The sequence below is a fragment of the Hibiscus syriacus genome, unplaced genomic scaffold (assembly GCF_006381635.1).
Source record: "Hibiscus syriacus cultivar Baekdansim isolate YM2019G1 unplaced genomic scaffold, ASM638163v2 tig00012104_pilon, whole genome shotgun sequence".
Lineage (NCBI taxonomy): Eukaryota > Viridiplantae > Streptophyta > Magnoliopsida > Malvales > Malvaceae > Hibiscus > Hibiscus syriacus.
In genome coordinates this window covers 372,706-387,151 of record NW_024062265.1, presented here as the reverse complement: position 1 = coordinate 387,151, position 14,446 = coordinate 372,706, and the positions used below count along the sequence as shown (strand labels likewise).

General features: G+C 32.6%; 1 long non-coding RNA gene and 1 pseudogene across 1 annotated transcript; both read right to left on the bottom strand.

The window, feature by feature from the left end:
- Positions 1-14,446, bottom strand: part of LOC120205061 — a 93,930-nt pseudogene that overhangs the window by 42,822 nt on the left and 36,662 nt on the right.
- On the bottom strand, positions 7,813-8,927 carry LOC120205107. The gene is made up of 3 exons (XR_005524002.1): positions 8,881-8,927; positions 8,566-8,775; positions 7,813-7,937 (listed from the first exon to the last, which is right to left on the bottom strand). It is a non-coding gene; the product is annotated as an uncharacterized LOC120205107 (long non-coding RNA).

The window sequence follows — 14,446 nt, the reverse complement described above, 5'->3', positions numbered from 1 at the left end:
AATGTTTAGGGTTTCTGGTTGGTCTGGACCGGTTCTGGTTTGTTTGTAACTAGGCCGGTCCAGTTGTAATTGGGCCTGTAATTAATTATTTATATATGTATTTAATATATATTTAATAATAATAATAATGATAATAATAATAATAATAATAATAATAATAATAATAATATGGGTAAAAAATTAGTATCTTCAATTATATTTTGTACTTTACTCAAAATTATAAACATGATAATAACATACAAAGAGTTTAATTTAGTAAAATATTAATAAATTTGAGTATTTAAAATTATTTTATATTTTTAATATTCAATATATTAATTATTTATGATTTTATGAGGTGAAAAAAATAATATTATTGTAAAAATATAATTATTTAAAATAATATCTATCACCGATCAAACACCGATCGACCATTTAGACTCCTTTCGATCGCTCTCGAACATAAATTCGACGCCCCAAAATATCTCGGATACAATGCAACAGAAATTACGTCAGAAACAGAATTTAATCGGAAAAACAAATCGAATCATAAGATAAAAAGCTGAAAAACAGTTTAGCTGGTTCAAATTTAGTGAAATACCAATATTGCTCCTACGTTCGTTTTTCTCAAAGTATTGATGTCCGACACATAGATAAGGAGACATTAACTGACGATGAGCACCAAATACGTGGGAAAACTTACAGAGACAAAATGCACTCACGCTCGAAAGAAAACCCGATAACTAATGCACCAGAAATCAAAATCAAGCAAGAAGTTTTAAACAATCAGAACATGAACTACTACTTTGACATCAATTACTGAGATGAAAAACTGAATCAAAGGCTCACAGGCATAACAAAATTCAAGATCGAATTCGGGACTAGTCGAAATGTACATCGAAAAAGAACAAAAGGGGATCCTTATTTCCATACAAACAAACAAAAATCATTCAAATTCATCAAAATCAGTCAAAAAAGACCAATGCAATTGGCAAATTAAGCACTGTTTCTACAAGGATCGAACCTGAAAAAAGAAATCGAAACCTGAGATCAAGCAAACGTCGGAGACATACCAGGATCAAACAAGAACCAAACCAGAAAGTCAAAAACAGGACACAACAGGCAAAATTGAGCTGAAAGAGCCCACTTACAGGCAACTTTGTCAGAAAACAAGTGAATAAAAAATAGACAAAGGCTTGCCACTAGTGATTACAATTTAAAGGGATTACTAAGCACGATTCAAACGATTAAAAAAAATGAAATTTTCAAGAATTCTGATTAAAAATAGAGAAAAAGTCAAACTTTGACAACAAAGCAATGATTTTCAACACACAAACAGGGTAAATAAGAAAAACCCAGATTTAAGATAACAACTTGGGAAGTGAATATGCAGTATTTTAAAGCTTATGAGCTCGAAAACCCCATGCTCATACTTTAATGACATTTGCATGGCATAAGCCATAAAACATGGGGGGAAAACTTAAAAAAAAACCCAAGTTTTTAATTACACCATATGCTGCTTAGAGAGAGAAACTTACAGCAGTAAAGGAAGCGATTGATTGAAGTCTCTGTGCCTGAAACTTGGGTTTTAAATTTATAATTAATGGAGGAGCTAGTCAATGTCAATGGTGGGGTTTAACGTTAATGATAACTTATCACTAAATTTTACATTCTCTCTTATTTTATTTACTGAAAATATAAATTTTTTTTTACTAAACTTAATATACTTAATTTTTTAATCACCCATCATTAAATAGTTAACAGCATCAAAATGATTTTTTAAGAAAATAAAATTTTTAAAAAATGACATCAATTTGTATTTATATAAAAATCTATTTATAACGTCATTAGTGAGAAAACGACTTAGTAAGTGAGTGACCAAAGAAACCCAATATATTAAGTTCAATGAATAAATTAAAAATATTTGTAATTTACCCAAAGTTTAATTGAAAAAGAAAAGAATAAAGATGGATCATAAAATAATAAAAAATGGAATGGAATTCCATGAATACCAAAGTGAATATGTTGGAAATTAAGTTCAATTTAAAGTACAATATTCGTTTTCCTCTTTTGAATGGAAATTTTGCTTTACAAGATTGTTCCCGTTAGCATTAAAATTAAAAATATTACCCACCTTTTTATGGATTTTTTCTAAGGTAGAAGCCACAAGGTACAATAAGTCTTCAAATTAGTTTAGAAAATTCAATTTGGGGTATAGTTTAGACACTCATTTTTGTATTAAGCCTAAAGTAAAAATAAGTACTGAAATTATATATATATATATATATATATTGCTTTAAGTACTTAAAACTATTTTTTTGGTCAAACTAAGCCTTTAAACTATTATATTTAATCATTTTAAGTCCTATTGTTTTTCATTTAGAATTTTTTTTGATCAATAAGACGTTGACACGTCATATAAAATTAATTATTTATTTTAACCATTAAATAGTCCAGGGACTTAAATAAAAAAATTCCATGTATTTCTTATATTTTACCCTTGTTTTCATTGTTGAACATGCAGTTTTGGGAGTAAAACCATCAGATACTGCACATGACATGGACACTTTAATACAAAATGTGAAAAGGAAAGTGGGATTCTATCCTCAAATCTCATGCATTATGCCAATTAGAGGCATTACTGCCAATTAGAGGCATAAAGCAGCTATACCTCAAGGAGATTCGTTTCTGCTTTAAAACAACAATGCCATTGCCACCTTCTCAGCTTCAAAATTGCCCCGACGATATGGATAATTTGTGTAGGTCAGTGCCACCAGCCCAACGCACCATCATGTGTCCTTCACCAATTAAGACAGATTCTTGGGAACTATTGGCTTCGTCCTAGTGGAATAAGGAAATAATTCTGGCTACGTCCGATATTCCATGATATTTAAAAGGAAGTATTTTGAGGGAAAAATATTGATGAGAGTATAGGAGTCAATGAATTGATGGGAATAAAGAATTTGCTAACAATTGTAGTTAAAAGACCAAATTGAGTAAAATGTAAAGTTAAGGGACTAAATAAAAACAGAGAGAACATTTTTAGTAAAAAAAAGTGAGAACTGAAGTTATATATGTATTTTATTGTGGTATATGAGCATGTTGTTTAAATTTGGTAAAAACATACTTAAAATAAATGATGAACTGAAGAAAAAACGAAATCATGAAAAATTGAGGGACTAAATTGAAAAAAAATAATTTGTTATATATATATATAAAAGATGAATTGAAAATGCATATGTATTCTATGATAGTTTAAGACCACATGGTTCAAATTTGATGAAAAATGAAATTAAAATGAAGGAGGAATTGAAGGAATGATGAAATCAAGGATTAAATCGTAAAACAATCAAAATACTAATTCAATTTTTCAGTTTTTTGAGTAACTCGAAATTTCAAAATTTCAAATCGACTCAAACTCGAAAACCGAATTGATAAATCGAGTTAACTCGAATAACTCAAAATTAAAAAAAAAAGAAATTCGATTTTTCGAGTCGAGTCAAGATTTGCTCGCGGCTCACCCCTACTTTCTATTCGAGTTATAGATATATACATGTATGTTTATTATTTGATCCATATATTTTATAAAAATTAAAATTTTAGATACTAAAACGGAGTAAATTTTATAGTTTGGGTACTAAACACGTTAAGTTTTTAACAGTGAGATACTAAAATGAAACAAAAATTAAACGTTAGGTATGATTTAAAAAAAATAAATTTAGATACTAAAATAAACTAAAATTGATAGTTTAGGTACTAAATACGTAATTTACCCTTAAGTATGTTGTGCCCATCATTAACATTCATTTATAAATTACTTTGATGTTCGGGTTGAAAGTGTAATAAAAACTGTGTAAGAAATATTCTTAAATTGACATTGAAACATAATCACACAATAATAACACTGGGAATCATTACATTGAAACATAATCACACAATAATAACACTGGGAATCATTACATTGAAATATAATCACACAAATCCATTAATCACACACTAATAACACTCATAGATAAAGCTCACTCAAAGTTTTCCGATGCGAAATCCTTTGAATTCCTCTAAACCTTCCATTTTGAGCCAAACACATCTACAATCATCAACACCATTGAAGTTAATGTCAATGGATGCAAATAAGACAACACCATCTCAGCAATCAACCATAACAATGGCTCTATGATTACCTGAACAACTTACGCTGCAGACATTTTAGAGTCTACGCCACCAACATTCGAAGTGAGCAATATAGTTGCACGTAGACTCCGCACACTTGACAATTTCTCTTCGGCAACGCTGACCGCAAAACAAGCAGTTAGGGTAGTCCTCAGCCTTCCTATGAAACTGAACACCATGATGATGTCCGCGATGAAAAGGCAATGTTATCCCATCCTTGAGAAATGGAAATTCTCCAAGAATACAATCGGGATGAGCAGAAGTATCACAGATCGAACAACAATAATACCAGAGGCTCCGGTCTCTTTTTCCTTCACATATATCACAACGAAGATGCTTTGAATAATCATTATCATCGTGATAGGTGAGGTTTAGCTGATGTTCATCAATTTTGTGAACAACTGATTGTGGTAACGATAAGCATTTGAAATCCAAAGTAAAACTGCACTTTCCACATCTGAATGCACCTTCTTCACCTGGGTCAGCGCCACAACCATTGCATCGCTCCCTGCATTTGAAATCATAAAACAGCAAGTGCTCGTGTCCTTGAAATTCAATCACGTCAGGTACTTCAGCACACCTTAAGCAAACCCAGAGTCCTCTGATAACGTAGAAGAAACCGCTACAAGGTCGTTTGCACAAGTCACACGTCATCAAGCTTGTGGAGTCGAGAGTGGCAGGAGATCGACGAAACCAATGACGCTTTACTCTTGGCAGCTCGGCACAGTTTTTGTGGAGATAGAAATGGCATTCTGATTCAGAACAATAATAAAACAGAGTTGAGACAGGTAGCATGCACCCATCACATCTTCTATCAGTTTCCTCCTCCATCTTGTCTGCTAACACCAAGCAATGACCTTCGTGGCTGAAATGTTCAATCTTTGTGGCTTCCCCATCTTCACTCACCTCAACAACGCGAGTGATGGAAGGCTGCGTAGACTTAGATGAACTTCCATAGAGCTCCTCGCATCGGCTTTCTCGCTCAACCACCTCGTAAAATCTGTTATCCTCCAAGGCACAATTCACGTGAACGATGTAACTGCAACCGGACTTCACACAAGAGTAACTCCCACGCTCAAACTTCACTTCTTTGAAACAAATCTTGCAATCTTGCTTTGTAAGCTCTCGTGTTTGAAGAAAATATTTGTGAAAAAGACAATGATCATGTCGTGAAAATTTGATAATGCGTGGGAGTGAAATGCAATCTTTATGGACTGTGATGCTGCATGTAGAACATATGTAAGACATATAGTGTCCCTCGGTACTACATGCATCACAAATGAATGAACTTCTTCTCCAAAATAATGTGAATGAGTGTTGATGGTGGCTTTTATCTTCAACAATGGATCTCGGCCAAGCACATATAATATTGATATTAAAATTACAAAGAGAACAATAATAAAAATATCCAGGATGTTGCTTTTGGCATAGCTTGCAAAAGGAATCAGTCACATTAGAGTCAAGAAAAAGAGAGTGTATTAGATGGGAAGGGTGATGAATTTTAGCAGGTAACTCATCAAGGCATTTTTTATGGAAAACAAACGGTAGGCATCGAAAACAAAAGTAAAAAGCATCTATTAATGGTTGATGACACCAAAAGCAGTTGAATCTTTTGAATTCATCCGTGGGACTTGGAATGAAGGTCAATGGATGTGGGTGGAAGTCATGTTTGGACTCTTGGTTGACCTTACTACATAAAGAAGACAAATCAGCGCATTTGATGTCAAGGGAAAAGTAACAACCAGCACATTCATAAAAGAACATGTTGTGTTTCTCCTTGCATAATGCACAACCATATACAATATTACCAGAATATGACCTTTCTCGAAGAAAAAAAACAGAGTGCTGGGGATGGAGAGGGTGATTGGAAATTGTATGGGGTGCGAGGGCACAGTTGTTATGAAGGTGATAATTATAGGGTGCACAACTAAAGCATGGATCTGAAATCACATCCCTACAGGCTGAGCAGTAAGCTTTCTCACCTTCATTGCTTTGATCTTCCACAAACACCAAGGGATGCTCATGAAAAGGATGATTAATCTCTCTCTTCTTCTCCATCTTCATTTGTGTTCTGTGAGCAATGAATGAGATGGCAGTGAATGATGACTAGATGTTCTAACAATAAATATGAATTTCTTTGATTAAAGCATTGTGCTTTGCTTATTTGCAAAGATAACCCTTTTCCTTTTGCTAGAACTCATAACACTTTTAAAAAATTCAATGGCTTCTCCATAATTTTATACATAAATTATAATTATGAATATCTTGAAGAATAGTTAACAAAAAATTTAGTAATAAATATAATCACAATTATATGATTTTAGAAAATAAATTACAATAATATATAAGTGAAAAATGACAAGATTAAGGGGAAGCTATCTTACCAAAATTTTTGGAAAATAAGGTATATATGCAAAAATAAAAATTAAAAAAATTAAAGCTTGATATGCTAAATTATTTAAAAATACTTTCTTTATTGAAGTATTGTTCTTTCCTAAAATGTAAGAGTAAGGTAATTAATCACTTTTATTCTCACTTTTACTTTTGCTTTTGCTTAGATTTTTGAAGAAGCAGACTCCCTTTTATTATTTTTTTAAAATTTATAAAATATTTTTTTATATATGTATAATTATTATAAATATTTTAAAGATCAACCGATGAAAAAATAAGTAGGTCTGTAAACAAACACGAACGAGGATGTATTCATGTTCATTCCTTTAACTTTAATCGAATGAACACAAAGTATTAAATGGACAAAATTTATTGTTCGTGTTCAATTGTTGAAGAATGTAACTTGTTCGTGTTCGTTCGTTAAAATGATAAGCAAACACAAACAAACAAATAGGCAAAAGAATGTGGGATTTTATCCTCAAATCTCATGTAGTATAGGCACAAACCAACTATAACTTAAAGGGCGTTTGGTTCTTTATGATCATTACCAACAAAAATAATTTTTTCAAGAAGGCATAATATCAAAATTAGCCCCTGACTTTTATCAAAATGGTCATTTTGTAGTATATTTGGCCCTCAACGTTTTATTTTAGGACAAAAAGACTCCTACCATCTGATAGAATAATCACTTTGTTACTTATTATTTTTTTATCCGAGGCATTTTCGCCCTCAACGTTTAATTTTAGGTTAAAAAACTCATATTTTGGAGCGTTAATCGCGTGTTAACTGATGATTTTCATTTATTTTTGTCCCAAAGTGAAATGTTGAGGGCCAAAATATTCCAAAAAAAAACATATATCACAAAGATAATTAAGAAAAATATACATTCAAATAATCTTTATATTCTTCTAACCAAACATTATAATTTTATATTCTCATACTAATTTTACGTTTCAGTAATATTATTTCCAAAGATAATCTTACATTTCGTGGACCAAATACCCTCATAATAGTTTAAAAACTTAGTTTGACCAAAAAATAGTTTAGGTACTTAAAGCAAAAAAATGACATAATTTAAGTAGTTTTTTGGTTTAAGCCTTGTTTAATCAATTTTTGAAAAATTAAAATTATGAAAATTTAATTTGTCAAACTCAAAAAACTGAGATTTTATTTAGTTTAGTTCTTTTAGTATTACCATCGGTATTTAATATATCGCTAATCCAAATTAGATACTATAGAGGTAAAGAAGACTTTCTCAACTCAATTAGCTACTTCACAAACTAAATAACTCAATTAAAGCTGTCTACACAGTTAGCTGCATCTGCTGCCCTTAAAAATAAACTATCAGCATGATCTTGTTGAAATGGCCAGAAAGCAGCCTTCAAATTACTCAAAACCTGCAATCATGGAAGTATTTGAGAAAAACCCGGGGGGGGGAACATAGAAAATGCAATGTATTTCTTGTAAAGAACATAAACCGGAGGAGGTTAAGCCAAACTACTTACATTTCCTGTACTCGGGGTAAGTGTCAGATACAGGTTTAAGTCTGAGATAGTTATACTCAGTTTTTTCCCCAAGTTTTTAAATATATTTGGGGAAACATATCATCATATCCATATCCAAATGTGTTGGATACAAGTATTGGACACGGATATTTTATGGAACATGAAAACTCGAAGCAACATGGCAAAACTTACAACCGTTATAGCATCACATGAATGTAGTTGGAATCTAAAATAGCATCATTAGCTTCTCATGAGACAGGAGAAAAAGAACAGCAAAAGAGAACGGTTATAATTAATCAAACAATTAGCAATCATTTTAGGTGATTAGTTTCTTGTTTTCAACTCATGTTCCACTTGTCCCAGCATGAGAGTAAATTAAAAGAAGCGAAAAGAACGAAATACAGAGAAATGGTCATAACTTATTGTAAGCATCAAGTGTCCGTTTTTCTTTAAGTTCACTTAGATAAGATTTAATGTATAAAAATGTAAGAAATCAAAGGGTCAAGAGTATAAACATCACCTCTTCCGATAACATTTGTACTGTCAATATGTGGGGCTGATCAGATTCTTTGCTCTTTTACTTATCATAGGCTCTCGGAAGACCATCATGATCACGAGGAAAGGAAATCTCTATATCAAATTCCAAAAGGCCCCACATTTGAAACATTTTCAGGATCTCACTGTGTATGAGCGAAAGCATTAAAGCAGAACCTGAACGATGCATCAAAACCTGCTCAAACTGTAAAGATTAACTAACTGAAAAAATTCAACATAAAAGGGTATGTCATTCAGAAGTAAATACAAAATGATAAGAGAGAAAGGCTGTCTTTCATACAGAGTGAAGATAGAGGGCTCGTGGCTCTGCTTGGTTCTTGGTCATAGATCTCCGAAAGCCCTACGAAGAAGTTATTGGATTAACCAGTTAGAAAAACAGATGGTCACAATAACAGTTAAGAAATAAACAACTTTATATGCTCAATAGACTTGAAAATGGCATTTACCATTTGGTAAGACATTAAGTTATGAGCAAATAAAAAAATCTTACAAACACCTTTCTGACATACAAATATTTCTCTATGCTCTCCAAAAATATTCTCCCATTACGACCTGCATGACAAATTATAGTGAAAGCAGTAGCCCATGGAAAGATCGTCCAATCTTTCAAGAAAAGCATCCACCGGCAAAGGAACGGAAGAATGCGAAACGAGAGAATCATCCTCCGCTGCTATGTAAAGAGCAGTTTTCCAGAGATCAACGCCTCTATTTATACTAATACTTGTTTCCCTCTCGATATTGGATAATTCTTTAATTTGTGAAACGAAACCCTTCGTGGCCTCCTGCTCAAAGATCATTCAGAAGAAAACAATTTTAGATATAAACTTTAAACAACTAACTATATCAAACTTGATATATCATTCAAACATCATTTAGCTTAACCTATCATGTTGTTCGTTCTCATATATGTGTGACTAAGTGGGGCATAAAGACCTAAATCAAAACCTCTATCCTCCACAAGAATTAAAACTATAACATTCAAATCGAGAGTTTCCATTCCTAATCAAATTGAGAGTCAGCCATAACTTCATCAACTCTTGGCAGATGATAAAAAAACCAAAACAATGACATAGAGGATGAATAAAGTTCATGTAACATTGATTAGAAGCAATCAACTGAGTTTTAAAAAGAAATTTCCATGGAAAACTACTCAAAATCCATTAGATTAAACTAATTCTAACATTTATCCAACTACATTTCGAAATGCATACAATAGTTTCCTCTTTACAGTAGAAAAGGAGGAGGAGGAGGAGTACTCTAGCGTGAGAGGTATCGATTCCAGAAGATTCAAGGGCATCTTGCAAGGCGAAGTCGAAATCGGTGGAAGCAGCAGCAGCGCCCGGAAAGGATCGACCACGGCGGACGAGACGGCGGTAAGACTGCGGAGATAACGACGTGTTTGAATGAATCTTGGAGGATTTAGGAGGAAAAGGATTGAGAATCGTTAGTGAAGAAGATGAACTCATCGTTGCTTCGTTAATGGCGACGAGAACCAGGTTTGTCTAAAGTGAGAAATAATCAAATTTATTTATTTATTTTTGTACTTAATTAATTATAGAATCTGCAAAATATGTAACATATTTTTTATATAGGTTAAACTACACATTAGTCGTTGAAGTATAGGGACCCTTTCATTTTAGGCACTGGATTATTAAAACTTTTAAGAGCTAATTGCATCATGTATCCCCAAACTATGACCCTCATTTGAAATTAGTCCTTAAACTTTTAAAATTCCAATTAAGTCCTCAAACTATGACTCTCATTTTAAATTAGTCCTTAAAATTTTGAACATTCCAATTTCATCCTCAAACTATGAATCTCATTCTAAATTGGTCCCTAGACTTTTAGATATTACAATTTCATCCCCAAATTCATCCAAATATATAATCCATTTAAACCATAGTTTAACCTAATTTCCCCCCCAATCATATAATAATATAACTTAATTTAATGATTTTATTAACAAGAGATGTGATTAGTATATACATATAATTTAGGATAAAATTGAAATATTCAAAAAGTTTGGGGACTAATTTAGAATGAATATCACAATTTAGGGATGAAAATGAAATGTTCAAAAGTTTTAGGACTAATTTAAAATGATAGTCATATTTTAAGGATAAAATTGAAATGTTTAAAAGTTTAGAGACCAATTTGAAATAAGGGTCATAGATTGAGGAGTATAATGCAATTAATTAAAATTTTAATTTGATCATTTTTTTTAATTTCGTATTTTGTAAATGTATTAATCATTAATAGTCGTTATATATATATATATATATATATATATATATATATATATATATATATATATATATATATATATATATATATATATATATTATTGATTTGAAAATCAAAAGTATTTTTTGTTTTTTTATTTAACGTAACATTTTTCATCTTATCTTTTTTATCAAAGAGTTTCATTAAACTATAGGGGTCATTTTAGGCATTCAGCCTTTATTTGTATAAATTTTTTTGGGTAAATTACTCGTTGAGTACCTGAACTATTAATTTGAGTATATTTTAATACCTAAACTTTCAATTTTTTCAAAATTATACATAAACTTAGTTTTTTATTTTATTTTAATACCAGAACGTTAAAAGTTTTTGTTAAAAGTTCTTGTTTTACTCTAGTACTCATATTCAAAATTTAACGTAAGTTTTAAAAAATTAAAAGTTTAAGTATTAAAACGGACCAAAATTCATAGTTTAGGTATTACACTCATTAAGTTTTCACCAGTAGGGTACTAAAATGAAATAAAAACTAAATGTTAAATATTATTTTAATAAAAATGAAAGTTTATGCCTTAAGACATGTCAAAACTGATAATTTAGGTGTTAAACGTACAACTTACCCAAAACTTTTTATCAGAAAAGCAAACATGACTTCTATTCCAAAAGTCCACAACATAAACCGTCTGGGAAATAGTCCGACAGTTTTAAGATCAAAAGCTTTCATGGATAGGCTTGGACACCACCAACATATGTTGCATTAACCGATGCAGATACTTCGGTAGCAAAGTCGTCCCACGAATCGGTTGACAGTACGACGAAATCAGCGAATTTTCCAGTCGATAGAGATCCCATTTCGTTACAGCTGAAATCGTGTGCCTGTTATGATGAAACCAGGAAAAGCATCAGCTAAAAGCATTGGAAATTTGGAATGAAGACCGGGGGACTTCGTTTTCTCAAAAGCACCCATGTCCGATACCCGCGTCGGTGTTTGGTACATTTAGGACATGGACATGGAGGTATGATCCTCAAATATAGGAAAAAAATCAAGCATACTTGTGACAATCATATATCCATATATATCCAACACCAATTCCAGGTATAGAAATTTAAAGCCAGTGCAGATAGAAGCAAATCATGATAAAGTAAACGTTCTTCGATGAAAAGCCGATGCAAAATCCGAAGAGAAGCATAGGAATGCATGGTGGAGGAAGAACTCCCGAAATTTTGACCGTTACCCTAAATCTCCGATCTCTTTTTCCATTTTTGGAGACAACAGATTCATACATATCAAGGATCAAGTCATTTGCTCTATCACCTATAGCATGGATAGCAACCTGAAATAAATTAAACACGAAGTAAGTTTCTATAACAGATAAAAGAGGTTCGCTTAAGAAAGTAAGAGTGTTATTAACCGTTGGCAATCTGAAGCCCCGACATGTCTGAAGCCATTGTCATGTTCAAAAGACTTTCGGATTCTACAACTTGTAAACCAAAATTGTGAGGGTCATCGAAATATAGCTACAATATAAGAAACAAGATAAAATCGTTACGTATTTCCATGCCTGTAACACTACCAAAGACATTTCGTGCTAGACAAATGCATGAATTTCGGACCATACATCTGCAATTTACGGAAGGTCGCACGCACAAGTTCTCACCTCATGGAAGAGAGCACTATTCGAACCGAGAGAGCCATCAGCAAAAGCTTAACCCACCAAAGTAAATCCAATTACTCAAAGCACGGCCTGCCCTATGAATTACACTCTGATACGAAAGAAATCTTATAAATAAACCGAAAAGGAGAAGGAAGAAAATCTGAGCATAAAGTAAACAGAATAAGGCAAAAATAAGGCAAAGGTGGCAAGAAAAAGTATTATACGTACACGTAACGTAGAAGTCATTCAATGCAATTAGAAATCAAAGTAAAATATATGTGTTACATGTTGAAGAGAGAAACAGACAAGAGGTCATACGTATAACCTCGACCAGGTCTCCATTGGAAAAAATAAGCACACTCTGATTTTCATCTTCCCTGAAGAATCAGCCCATTGATACACATCTGTACAAACGAAGATTCCCACATATCAGAAGGGTTTTTTAATCTCACATATCCATGTCTGGATAAGTGCTAGGTATGGGTGTAAAATATGAGTACTTCAAGCGGAACGAAGAGTCAGAGCAACATAGGATATCTATAATTAATTGGTTCATTTATCTGATATTTTCATTGACCCAGAAAATTATTTTAAGTGAAACCTGAAAAGTCCTGCCACGAATGCTCAACTGGTGCTCCAGGAAAATATCTCCCAAAATCAACAACTGCAGTGACACCCCTAATCAAGGCAAAACTGCTAGCTCTAAGCATGGCTTCCCTCCTTTCATCACCAGAGACCTCCGGAATCCAGGAAAGAATAAGCTCCGTTGCATCGTCAATCAGCAGACCAGTAGGTTCTGCATAGTCATGAACAAAATTTAATATAAAGTTTGTAACCTGTTAGCTTAGTTACACATGTTACTTAGTGTGATTGTCTGCTCTACGTATGCTCATTTTTTTTCTTTTCTCCAAGTCTTTTAGCCTATTTGGATAGCAATGAACAAATAGGGAAACAACCTAGCCCTCCGCACCTATAAACTAAAGCATAAACATAAAATTATTCATAAATTTGGTTAAGTGCTTACTTTTGGCATTAATGCAGATTAAATGGAACAAAAAACAAATATTTGCGGTTAACCAGAAACAAATGAAACATAAAAAAAAACATAAATTGAAGAGAAAGAAGATACTTCGTGCTGCTTCTTTTGTTAAAAGTTTCAAAGTTTGGCAACCAACTTTGGAAAATGTTTTTTTCAAAGTTTGGTAAATGTTTCTTTGAAAAATGTTTTTCAAAGTTTGGTAAAATTTTGGTAGATGTTTGTTGAAAATAGGAATGGGTAAATTCACTTTAGTCATTGCACTTTAGGGTATTTTCAAAGATTAGTCCCTAAGTTTCTACTATAAATACCCTTACCCATTTAGCTTCAAAATCATCCCAAAACATTTCTTTCTTCCTATACTAGAGAGCTTTCTTGTGTGTAGTGAGTGTTTTGTAAACACCTGTAAATTTTCTCTTAGTAAAGATCTGCAGCAGCCCGGAGACGTAAGCACAATTGGCTGAACTCCGTTATCAATTTTCGGGTATTATTTTTCCACTTTTATTTCGCATTCTCACTAATCTGGTTATAGGGAAATTACTTGTACTCGGTTTATTTTCCTAACAACTGGTATCAGAGCTTTTGGTTGTGAATTTTGTCAATTTTTCTGCGAGGTTACTATTCATTACTATTCACGTGAATAGTGAATTTCGTGAATAGTGAAATTTCGGTCGGCGATACGAGTTTGTCGACGGTGGTGTTCTAATACACGGTGGTTCGCAAGAATTGTCAGAAACGATCCAAAAGAAGCCAGATTCGAGTGGAAGCGATGGCTGCAGACGAAGGGAAGGTGAAAATTGAAAAGTTCGATGGTGCGGACTTTGGCTTTTGGAAGATGCAGATTGAAGATTTTCTGTACCAGAAAAATCTTTATCAACCTCTCTCAGGAAAGCAACCAGAGGGCATGAAGAATGAAG